The 12,807-nt window shown below is 45.4% G+C and overlaps 1 protein-coding gene and 1 long non-coding RNA gene across 4 annotated transcripts in view; one reads left to right on the top strand and one right to left on the bottom strand.

The window, feature by feature from the left end:
• JARID2 (jumonji and AT-rich interaction domain containing 2) overlaps window positions 1-12,807 on the bottom strand; it is a 206,418-nt gene that overhangs the window by 139,015 nt on the left and 54,596 nt on the right. The window lies entirely within an intron of this gene.
• On the top strand, window positions 2,085-4,207 carry LOC121109535. Its single transcript, XR_005855784.1, has 2 exons — window positions 2,085-3,717; window positions 4,004-4,207. It is a non-coding gene; the product is annotated as an uncharacterized LOC121109535 (long non-coding RNA).

The raw sequence follows: 12,807 nt of genomic DNA, 5'->3' as shown, positions 1-12,807 counted from the left end.
GCAGGCCAAAACACACACTGGGAGCTGGAGCTGCACGAGCGGTGAGAAGAATTAGAGAGGGTAAGCGCACGTCTGCGAATCTGATGGAAGTTCCTGCCCCCGTCAGTGGTAACTCAAAGACTTCTGACTGTGGGAACAATATGGTTAGAAACAAAGGAGGAGCCTGCAAAGTTAAGAACACACGCAAGGATTTTGCATTGTGGTTCCTTAGTACCTTATTGCTGAGCCATCGCTGGCAGTGCCTGAACAGATGCACAGATCCACAGATGAAAACAGAAGGCCATGAACGTGGTTCAATGAATTCTGTGTCGTTACACTTTAACACGTCTGCAAATCCTTATACACGGTATAAAAAACCCACAGATAGGCCAACTACCACACACACACGCGATAATCACCTTAGCAGCTGGAGGGGAAAAAAAAAAAGAGGCTTTTAGGCCTGTTAAAATTAGAAGGCATGTACATCCAAAAGGACACATGGTGTAAAATCACAGACTTTTTGGAAGCTAAAGGTAGAAGACTGGGACATTTTAATCAGCCGACAATTTCACTTAAAAGCACATAAACCGCTCCCACGACGTTAAGGGAAGTGAGCAACACAGGTAAGCTTAAGTATTTGAGCAGAAAATCAGCTGGAGGGAAGCAGGTTAAGTTAAAAAGTTATGCTCCTCTGACTATATGCTTACTGCTCCCTGGTAACACAGCTGAGTTTGGGAAAAACTTGCGGTGGTGAATTAAGCAAGAGAATACCAAGCACATTCTATCTGCCTCTTTCCTGTCCTAGCACCAGAGCTGGGCAGGAAGCAGCCTGCTATCAGCACTGCTGCGTTCAGGAAGACTCTCCAGCTCACTGCCTCGTCAGCCAGGGGAGCACAAGTGGAAACACACACACATTCAAATGCACTTGCATCTAGGAGGACTCACTGGTTCTGTCATATCGTACCCCAATTACTCCGAAGCATGCTCAAAGCAGGCCCTCGTGCAGCTTTACAGGTTTGCATCCCAATGCAGTATTTCCTTTAGCTCTGCAAGGGAAGTGAGAAGGGCACAGAGGAGCTCAGTTTAGGCAAAGCTGTTAATCAACAGAACTTTGCTACATGTGATTACAGCCATGGGAAACCCTGAACACTTAGGTGCTTGTACAAACCTCTAGAAGCTGAAAACACAAAGGATGCACGAGATTAAAACCAGAGGTGGAAGCTGCTTTTTGACTCACTTGCATTTTTCTTCTTTGTTTAGCTGATAGAACTGCAGCATGCAGGCAAAGAAGGGGAGGAAACTGTTGGCATTTTTTTCACAGGCTTTATTTCCCTTTATGGTATCCTTCCTTTCCTTCAGCTGTTCCACAGGAGTTACCCTTCAGTCTGCAAGCCAAGACCTATAAACGTTGTCCAAAACTACACTTCTAAAGCCGACGGTGCCAGAATCCAGCTCTATTTCTATGACAACTCTACTGTTCTTACCAGTTTAAAGCTTAGCCTTTACATCAAACTATTTGCTGGAAACAGAAAAATATTTCCAGAGAGGATACATTTCATCGTGAAGCCTTTCTTCACCAATCCACTAAATTAGGTAATTTATTGTGAGGCATTAAGCAGAGAAGTATGGTTAGCTACATGGAAAAAGGAAAGGCGTATGGAATTGGTCCTGTCCTTCTAGAAGTATTCAGAATTTCCCCCCAGGCTTTAGTACCTCCAGACACTCCTTTATTAAAAAGAGGACAAATCAATCCTTAAGTTTCTTTACCTTCGACCACCCATTTTCTGCAGTGGCAGAAGGGTCCCCAGGAACTCCTGTTCCAAACATTTCTGGCAACAACTCAGTGGGGCCAGTGACTGAGTAGCACAGAGGCGTCAGAAGCCCCAGCAGGTAGACTGGAAGGTAAGGGCACTGCTGTTGATGCCTGAAAGTCAGAAGATAATGTTTAACTGTTCACCGAGACAGACCACAAAAAGAAGTGGGGAAAATCCCACTCAACACTGTATTTCCTCTGAAAAGCCTGGCCCGTCTCTCTACACACTTTCATAACTTACCCTTGAAGCAGAAAGAAGATTGCTACTGCTTAAGATCACAAGTACTTTCAATTTACTTTTTTTTTTTTTAGCTTTCTACAAAAACTTGGCTCTAAAACTGACATCACTGTATCTATCCGTGACACGCCTGCTTGAGATTATTCTTCCATTCCCAGTGAGATAAACTATGTAGATGAGTACTTCTCACTCAACCTGAAAGTAGTGGTATGTGTCTTTAAGTCCCCAGAATCTTCCACCACAAATAATGAAGCTAAACCTTTCCATTCAGCTCCCCTCTCTCACTACAGCTGCTTCTCCTATCGCTCCAGCTGTACTTTCAGAGCTGCAACATGATGCTGCGGTCTGGAAGAACTTACATTTATTTATTTTTTAACAGAGGAGTTGGGTGGGCTTTTCATCCCAGTAGAAGGAAAAGTATCAGGCTAGAATGACTCTTTACATCTTTCTTCCAAAACACTAGCTCTCGATGAAACACTGACAGCTGAATAGCTCTTTGTGTGTTATAAGTTTTCAAGGCAGAAGCCTCTTCCTGGGGAGGACAACAGACTGCAGAACTTTGTCACGTAATTCCTATAGGCACCACAAACCGGCGAGGTTTTCATTTTTCTAAAACGAAGTTACTCATTCTCAGCCACTCTCTCTGGTGGATAACTCATGACAAGCCTCACGTTGCTAAAATGCACTCACAGTAAATAAAGGCAACAAGGTACTGCAGCTGATCAAAAAGTCAGGAAAAGTTTGAAAAGCAGCCATCATTTCTAGTAGGTTTCAGAGGCTATGGGCCATTTAGCATTTAGGTTGAGACAAATGCTTCAAGAATCCGCCTTAAAGAATACAGAACATAATGGCAGCAATTTACATTTTGGAATTTAGGAAAAAAAAAAAAGAAAGAAAAAGAAAGAAAAAAGAAGGCATGCATGTTACACAGAGGGAAAACACAAAGAAAGAATCACTTCAATAGCTGTGAAAATCCCTTGGGAAAACAGTATTTCAGTTTGAATGTGTTTCTTCCTATTTCTTTCCCCTTCTGGAAAGAATTACTACATTTTTTTTTTTTTCCTTTTAACAAGTATACACATATAATACACACGTATGAACCGCATCTAAAATTGTTCAGTCAAATTACTACATTAAAGAAACCACACGCATTTCCAAGGGAATCAGGAAAGAAAGACAGACCCCGCTCTCACAAACCAGAAACCCTGCCAGATACATAGGATGGCCCAACGTGGCAGAACAAAGAAAACTCGCACAGATGAGCAACATGTGGCAAACCTTTAATCAGCCATTTTTCTGTGCGTGCTCACAGCGGCAAAGGCCAGCGCCGGGAACGTCAATATTTCAACCGGCAGAACAAAACCAGCCCTGACAGCACGGGGACACCTCACAGAGGCAGCACGCTGCAGCACTGAAGGAGAAACACCTTTGGAAGATCAAAAACATAAACCGCCTCGCAATCATCTCGCGACTGATGATTTCAGGCCTCACAATAAAAACAAGTTAAATGATACTATTCGGTGCCGCTACGATTCAAACGAAATGACTGCAAGAAGCCACGCGGGCATCAAAGGCAGATGTAAAACAAAGGAAGAGTACGTCTAGATGACATTTACCAGGGTGCAGAAGGAGGCCTGGACTGGCAGCAGTGTGGGGCTGGCTGCCCTTCTCCCCGAGCAGGCCGCAGGTGACACCCCCTTCCCCAAGGCCTCGCCATCCCTCAGCCATCCTGTGAAGGGACAGGCTCTGTGCAGCAAATTCTGCTGCTTTCCCAGAGCCCACAGCAAAATGTCAGGGTGGGGGAGGGAAGGAGGAGGGGGAACCAACACTCCGTAGATTAAAAAAAAAAATCAGCGTGAGGGAGGGAGGTATCTGCAGCCAGCCGTGAGTCAAACTGGCCCTAACGGTGGAGAGAAGCATTTCCTACAGCTGCTGCTGGAACTTCTATCGTACTTTTAACAATTCTCCTACAGGCTTTGTTCAGGTCTTGCCCATTAGATCTCCGCAGCTCCTAGCCCCGATCTGACATGACAGGCTGCTCCAACCCACGCGGAACATCAGCGCTGCGACAGAAGTCTGAAAGGAGCAGCAAGATGAACATCATAAATTGTTTCTTGGGCTGTGGCTTTGTTCTCTCTTTACCTCTGATCTGGCAAATTAAATTCCGTTTAACCTAAGAGCCGATATAGTTACTGATTTGCATGTACTTATTACAGACACACATGGACTGTCTGAGAGGACACACATTTCAGAGCAATCTGATAAAGACTAAGGTAATTTTGCTGCGACATTCATAAACAAATCTTAAATATATACACACAGAAAAGCACGTTTCACTGTCATAACCTTACTATTAGATGCTAGTCTGTGTATTTAAGCATTAAATAGATCTGTGCTTTCAGCATCAGCGTTTTTACCCTCCTCTTTTCCTCAGCGCACTCTCAGCCATTCGATGTTTCCCGGTGAGAGCTTCTGCTGCCCATTAGCAGCCCTGAGCATGAGATCACGGAGGCACCACACCCATTTTAGACGCACAGAGTTTGGGTTTGGTTGGTCGTTATTTTTAACGCAACCCCATTTTAAAAGGATTTCTGCACCTTGAGTTTTTACTTGTATGCTTTAACAAACTGTGTGGCGGTGGGTGAACAAGGATTTATAAAAGCCTTGGGTGTTCCTGCACAGAAGGCAGTCAGCTCCCGGTTTAATTATTCACCATGAAAATAAAATTCCTTTTAACCTTCTCGAATGTTGCCTTTCGGCTTAACTTAGTGCCTCCTTCCACTGTGTGTGTGCCCCTGCCACTTTCTAAAGGACGGTGTCAAAAGTCTTGCTGGAACAGTAACAGAGCCAGGCCAGCCTATGGCACAGCAAGCTTAAATAAAGCAGTAAACTGCTGGCTTTTCTTCCATCCTGCTTAGTATTTTGCACACTGGTGTCACTTCATTTCTACATGAGCTGAAGTGGCTTACGCATTCATAGAATCATAGAATCATAGAATGGCCTGGGTTGAAAAGGACCACAATGATCATCGAATTTCAACCCCTCTGCTATGTGCAGGGTCGCCAACCACCAGACCAGGCTGCCCAGAGCCACATCCAGCCTGGCCTTGAATAGGTGCCCACGTTCCATAAGTGTTTTACCTTTTCATCTCAGCCTCCTCAGTTCCACCCACCAACCAGTCCTCTCCTCATTTCATTCATTTCTGGCTTGCTTTTTATTCCATCGCTATTCCGAGATCATCAAAATTGAACAGTTCTAGAGGTGACATCAGACCACCAAACTACCTAATAACAAGAGAAGTTTCAAAATCACCTCCTGTTCTGTTCTGCACCATTTTATTTTGTTTCCATTCGACAACGCACACTGTAATACAACACGAAAAGGTTTGCAAGGAGCTGTGCTCGGTGATGCCCGTATCTTTTTTCCTCAGTAGTTACAGTTAATTTATAACCCAGTAACGTGCGTGTCTCATTCAGATTATTCCTTCCAACGTGCATTACTCAAAAATTAATTTTATCTTCCAGCAAGCTGCCCATCGAGCCTACTGCGGCTGTATATCACGTTAGAGAGGGAGGAAGACACTTACTTGGTCTCTGGGCTACAGTGTGTAGCTCCATGACCAAAGCACACAGCAACAGCGCCGGCTGCATACAGATAAGAAGACGAGGAGCAGGGTCAGCTGTGAAGCTGCTCTGAAACAACCAAGCTTCTCGCGCTCTGCTTCGTCACACAGGCACTGATGGAGGCAAACCCACGATGGGGCTCAAGGCTGGTAGTGAATTCAAGGACCCGAAACCCCATCTCAAAGGGGCATGGGGTCAATGGCAAACCGTCGGTGCAGAGGGGCCCAGGCCCCATTTGCCTTAATCCTGCACAACGCCGAAGCAGGCAGTTTAATTTTTTTTTTTTTTTTTTCTGTTCAAAGGAAATCTCTGTGTACACTTGCAGAGCTCCATAAATAAAAAAACATGTGCATTTATCTCCAATTAAAGTCTTATGTAAATTTATATGCAAATTAAGTGCAACCCTCGGGCTGCTGGCCTGGCGCCAGCTCAGCCCCCGGTCCTGCGCAACTGCTGCACCCCTCTGGTGACAAGGGCTGCCCCCCCCTCATCGTGATGAGCCCACATTCCGCCAGCAGAAAGCACGGTGCTGCTGTGGAGGGAGGGGAGAGTGACGCTGAGGGGTGGGGAGAGGGGGGCTGCAGGCTTCAAAACCTCTGAAAACGCTGATTCCCCCACATAAGGAAAGCACGCATGTCACTCAAAGGCAGGGGAAAAATGCGAATGAATGTGTCATTTTGTGAAGAGCAGGAGATTTCTTTTAAGCTCCTCTCCTCCCCTCCCCCTGGCTCTTTAACACTTCACCCAAGCCTGCACAGTGGGAGCTAAAACCTTTTCATACGCTCTGTATACAGGTGCAGTAACAACCAAAAAAAGGAAAAAAAAAAAAAAAACCCACCAGGAAGACAAGCAGGCGGCTATAGGGGAAGGAGAAGAAGAAAAAAAAACATTTCAAAAGCACATTAATCTGCTTGACAAGCCATGAACCACATCGCCGCTCTAATTAGAACCAGGATCTCGGGAAGCTGAGGGAACATGGAGGTGCAAGCATTTATAACAAAAAAGGGACTTGTGATTTAATGACCTCCTCTGCTAGTTTAAAAATTAATGGGGCCAAATCAGATTAAAGCATTTTTAATACAAACCAGCCCGACATTTATCACGGGTGTTAACTGTAAGGTAGCTCCCCTATCATTTCAACGGAACAAAAAATTCTGCTCCTGCCTCATCCAAGCCCGCTCCAAAGTTACTTCTCATTGTCTCTGCAGGTTTGAGGCATTTCTGCCACAGCTCAATGCAAGCTGCTGACTTTCGGCCTCCAACCCCTGTCACCAGGGATGATCCTTTTCTTGCTCCTGGCAAAGGAGGGACAGAAGGAGGGAGGAGACAGCGGGGCTGGCAGCAGCCTCCTTGGCCGCCTGGCACCATCCCACCTCAGCCCGCACAGCTGGCTCCCACAGGTTTCTCTTCCTCAAGCCCCGCAGACCCTCTGCACCACAAGGATCATGGCTCCAGTTTCTTGCTCCAAGGGTTGTTTCTTTTTTGCTCTTTTATTTGCAAGCTGGACCAACGCAAACCCAAGGCAAGAGCAGAGCAGAGCAGAGCCCCACGCTCACACGCTGCCCACAGCTTCCTGGCCTTCAAATGTGCTTTTCGTTTCTGGTTTGGGATCCACTCCCCACTAGAGGCTACAAAGGAATGGAGGAAGCACAGCAAGCAATATCCTCCCAGCAGAAAATCTTCCCCCATGTGGCATTTCTGCAGTGTTTTGAAGGCAGATTCAGCCTGGAGAGTTCCATGTGCCAACAGCATGGGCTTCCGTGTACCTCCTTGCATGGAAAACGTCCGCCGTACAAAGGCACGTCACCGGACTGGAGATCACTACTCCTGCTTTCTTTGCTCTCCTCCAGCCTTATCGGTCTGGCTGGCCTTAAATGAGAAAAGTTATGAAAGCAATAACGTGAACTTCACACTTTCCCATCAGAAGTTATACCCCAGCTATTTCTTAGAAAAGTAATTTACTAAATCCTGAGTACAAAATCCAGAATATTCAATTAAAATACTGAAGAAGTCAACCAACTGCAGACAAAAGTCAATTTCCTTTGGAAAGGTGTACAAAGAGCCCTAAGGTTTAAAGCCTAACATCAGAACTTCAAATAATTCTTTCAAATCAAGGTACCGAGACCATTTACAAACTCAGGTGACTCATTCCTCAAGCGTGTAAGATTTCTATTTGCTTGCTTACCACTGAGGGATACATTTTCTTAAGATGAGCTATTTATAGAAAAATCTTTATTCAAAGAGTATCAGAACGTGAACTTCACTTCTTACAGATACACGGTGCTCATCAAAAATTATTACAGCTGTATTACACAGAGGAGCTTCGAGCCACTGAATGAAAATCATATCGGGATCAATCCAACACATGCTTTGGATGTACAAAGACGAGAAGCAACAGTAAACCAAATACAGAATCTGGTATTTAGCTCTCTGTCCCATCCAGTGATCGTCTCACCTCAAGCCAGATGTTTCTAGGGAACGCAGCAGGAACAAGAGAAATCCCTCTTTCCTCATTAGCCCGCAACCTGCCCCAGAGTTAAAAGCACCTAATAAGTTTTATCAAGCAGACACAGCCCTGAAGACTGGTGCTGCCTCTGCAGCAGACACCCACCATCTTACCCTGAAACAGCAGGCAAGGCAAGGATATAGCTTCTCAGGAGCACCCGTGATGCCCACCGTTTTATCTCCCAGGACCCTGTCATTGCTTGGGCAGCATCTTTACAGCCCCAAAATTAAATGTACAAAAAGGCCTATTAAACAGCAGCAACTAGTTAAGCTGCAGAGAAACAACTCGTTATACTGCTGTATCTAACAGGTAAAGGGCCTTATCTGTTCCACTACTTTCTTGAGAAAACACGCAGAGACAGAATGGGAAGAGGGTGCAGAGAGACCAATTTCTGGCAGTGACAGTGGTCGGAAAGAGCTTGATCTGAAAAGAAAGGTGGAAAGCTTTTCTTCCTGCCTTGCACCTCATCCACATGGATGGTGCTTCATGTTACACGTGAAAGCAACATTTATTTTTAAAACCTAAGAATATAGTATTAGTACATAGTGCCTCAGGGGTTACATCTATTTCCTGCTTATTAATTAATTGGCTTGTTAATACAACAATTTGCAGGCCTGTGCTGCCTAGCAAGCTCAAGGAGCCTGTGTTCTCCCTGCCAAGATCAATGTACATTAGTCTGAACCCTCTGATGCTGAGCAGACTCTGCCTCTGTCAAAGATAACTGAGAGGCAACATTAACTCCTAGGAATATCTGCTCTGTACTGAAGGGACAAATGACAAGGCATAAAGTTAAACTCCAAAACGTCATTATTTATAACATCAGACGAAACGTACCTGCAGGACCAGTACAAAAAATAATACAGAAAAACATACTGTCTCTGCCGGCAATGCTATCAACACATTATAAAAACGAGATCTGTAACCATCTAGTAGGTTAGACTTTAAAAAGCCCTATGGCTCTCGCACTCCCTATGGTCTGGACCTCCAGATAACATGAAACTCACACTGCTGAGGTGTATCAGTGGAAAACACTCACTTGGCCACAATCTGAATACAAATAAGGCGTCTTTGAGGCACTTCCCTAACATGTGAGCTTTGTTCTTTGTGTTGCCTTAATGTTAACCCAATTAGATCCTCTCACTCAGCACATACCAGTTCCCAAATACTCCTGGATAAATGTAAGAGGCGTCAGGACACAGCATACTTATACGTTGTTTCCATCTATGTTTTACAAGGGCTCACATAATGAAGACTAAAGGGAAAAATTCAGCTCTGAAACCTCATCTAGTGTAAAACGGAACTGCCTGCTAACTTAGCAGTTATTAGCGCGGGGAGCGTGCAGACCACATGCTCCTCGTGCTACGCTGGCCTCAGCTTTGTTCCTGCATTCGCATCTCAGCGCTGCTCTGACACTGACGCTGCACCGTTCGCGTCCTGAACACCTAAGAGAGAATTTCCGCCTCCTAGCCGAGCTCCACCATGCAGGCAAAACCCCGAGACTGGTGCTTGTAAGCGCGGTGCTTGACACGCTGGGCACACACAGCAGCCTCATCTCTGCCACACGCTGAGGCAAGTCATTTCCGGAGTTACGTTTCTGCTTTCCAAACGTTTTCCGAACTGAATGAGTGGGCAGAACAGAGACAACTTTCATCTCAACATCACCTTTCCACATATACAAGATCACGCTCACTCCTAACAGAAGTGATGAATGCGGCATCAAAACTGCCCTTTTTCCTACTTGCATCTTTTTTCCAGCTCACTTAGGACTCTCTTCAGCAGCATGTTAGTTCAGCCTTTGCTATATCATGATTTTTTATGTAGTGCCTCAAATCAGAACTACTGCCAAATAAGGACCGAGCATTTTTCACGCCTTACGCTCACATAAAGCTGAAGGAGAGCTCTTGCATAGCCCCTCGATACACCCGAGCCAGCTCGGTGTGCTGTGAACAAGCCACAGCCTGGTGGAGAAATCCTCATGCTGCAGCACAGACGCTTGAGTTGACAGAAAATGAAAGGCAGGGAGACAACGCACATACGCCCCTCCCGACCTACAGACTGAGAGCAGGGGCAAGCAGAGCAATGGGTTCCCAGCCTGGCGGGCATTTGGGCTGGATGCTGTGTAGCCATGGGCAGGAGCACAGCAAACAGCCAGTATTGCAGGCTGCTGCCAACTCCTCCCACCAACCTCCCCCACCAACAAACAAAACAAAACATCCAGCAGCCTTCCACAAATAAGCGTGCTCAAATTCCACTTGTTTTCAACTGTTCCTTGTAGCTGTGGTGTTTTGTTTTGGGTTTTGTTTTGGGTTGGCTTTGTTTTTTTTTTCCCCATTAATTCATTTATTTACATAAATACCTTTGGAAGGAAAGCTTTCAGTGATGATAAAACTTAGATATGGTTTCATGCCTGGCTTCAGCTGTTCTACAGCCAGGCTACTGCTGATAGGGGCACTCTTGTTCTCCACTGAATTATCCCTACATTTATGTGAAGCCAAATGATCACTATAAGGCAGGAAGGAACGACAAGCTGCCAGCCATAAGGGGAGAAATGGATCTCAAGCTGGGTAACGTCACTGGTGAAATCGCACCCTCAATCCCACACAGCCATCCTTGCCCCTTTTCACATTATTTACAGCCCATTCCATTTGTCCCCACATCCGGGCAACAACGAGTAAGAAACTCCAAACAGTTCATACAGCACCTTGACACCGCCTGCACTAATTTTATCTCCAGCAGCAGCCAGCTGTTTTCTAGGTCAAATCCCTTGTACCAGAGCTATGGAAAGGCTACAGTATTTTCTCAAGGCCTTGGCTTCCATAACCTGAAATTAGGCACAAATATAGCACATAGGAAAATCCGAAGTTGGACCACACTAATGGGCAGCCTTCCCCGCTCTGACCTATCCTGACGTGACATACTGTCAAAAGGAAGAAATCTGTGAGGCTGGATATAGACTGCACCAGCATATAAGCGGTGAGGAGAAAGCTGACCAAGTGTGTATATATATCTGTTAAAGCATCTCTCTACATATGCCTGCCTATGTGTACAGCTACCTACTCAACAGACACCTTTTCACATTATGGGAGAAAATATCAATTCTGTTCTGAAAATAACATTTCTTCTGTTGACATTTTCACAAATGTAGAGCAAGAAATAACAAGATCAAGTGCCTCCCAGGCTTCCAGATATTAACCTCCCCAGTTTTTCAAACTTTGAAAGAAAAAGAAAGAAAGTAGGAAAGAAAGAAAGAAAGAAGGAAAGAAAGTAGGAAAGAAAGAAAGAAAGAAAGAAAGAAAGAAAGAAAGAAAGAAAGAAAGAAAGAAAGAAAGAAAGAAAGAAAGAAAGAAAGAAAGAAAGAAAGCAAAAAGCCCACCACGTTCTTAATAATGAGAATTTTTCCAAAATCACTGTTTGCAAAACAGCTCAATGGTAATTAAATTCCTTTTAAGCATATATCAAAGCTTTAGTCTCAAAATGCTCTTTTTGTGATGTGGCCAAAATCATTTACTTATAACAATCACAGAATCGTAGAACATCCTGTGGGAACCAATAAGGGTTGCTCCTGGCTCCACACAGGACCACCCAAAGTCAAACCTTATGGCTGAGTCTTCTCCCAACACTTCTGGAACTCAAGCACTTGGGGCCCTGACCACTGACTGCCCTGTGCAGCCTGTTCCAGGGCCCAACCACCCTCTGGTGGAGAACCTTTCCCTAATGCCCAGGCCAAATCTCCCCTGATGCAGCCCCATGCCATTCCCTCAGGTCCTGTCCCTGCCACCAGAGAGCAGAGCTCAGCGCTGACTCTGCTCCACTCATGAGGAGCTGCAGGCTGCCATGAGGCCTCCCCTCAGCTCCTCTGCTCTGGGCTGAACAAGCCAAGGGACCTCAGCTGCTCATCATACCTCCTGCCCTCCAGACCCTCCACTGTCCTTAAAGCCCTCATTTGGACACTCTAATACCTTCATGTCCTTACACAGTGGCACCCAGACCTGCCCCCAGTGCTGGAGGTGCGGCCGCACAGCACAGAGCCAAGGGGACAAATTCCTCCCCACACCTGGTGGCAGTGTTGGGGCCTGGTGCACCCCAGGGTACAGTAGGCCCTTGGGGCTGCCAGAATACACTGCTAGCTCACATTCACATTGTCATCAAAAAACAAGAATCTCAGTGGCTGGTACTGCAAAAATTAGTTATGAAATCAATGCACAGAAGACGACAGGTTTCTTACTAGAATGCTGCTTTTATCTCCCTCTACATTAAAACACACGGGATTTTACAAACTCTGCAGACTGCTCTGTCTCATTCTCTCTGGTTCAGTGCTCCACAAGATAGTGCCGGGACTAAACGCAGTCATTTCTTTTTCACAGCAACAGAAGATGACAAGACACGCAAGCTCTTTCACTACCTAACCGCCGTGCAGGTACTTCATATACAGCTGGGCCTGACCAGATAACAAGTTGCTGGTAAGTGAAGAGAAGGGAAGCACAAAACAAACATCATTTTTGCATGACTAATCTCTATCAGCATTACACGTTTCCTTAAAACAGCCTCCAGGATCCAAACACGAATCCCATCAAACTTAAATCTCCAGCATCGCATAATAAGACTAGCTCCACAAGCATCTTCCAGGGTTTGGTTTGATAAAAATGTC

The sequence above is a fragment of the Gallus gallus genome, chromosome 2 (assembly GCF_016699485.2).
Source record: "Gallus gallus isolate bGalGal1 chromosome 2, bGalGal1.mat.broiler.GRCg7b, whole genome shotgun sequence".
Classification (NCBI taxonomy): Eukaryota; Metazoa; Chordata; class Aves; order Galliformes; family Phasianidae; genus Gallus; species Gallus gallus.
The sequence above is the reverse complement of the archived record's forward strand: the minus strand, read 5'-3'. Positions and strand labels throughout refer to the sequence as shown.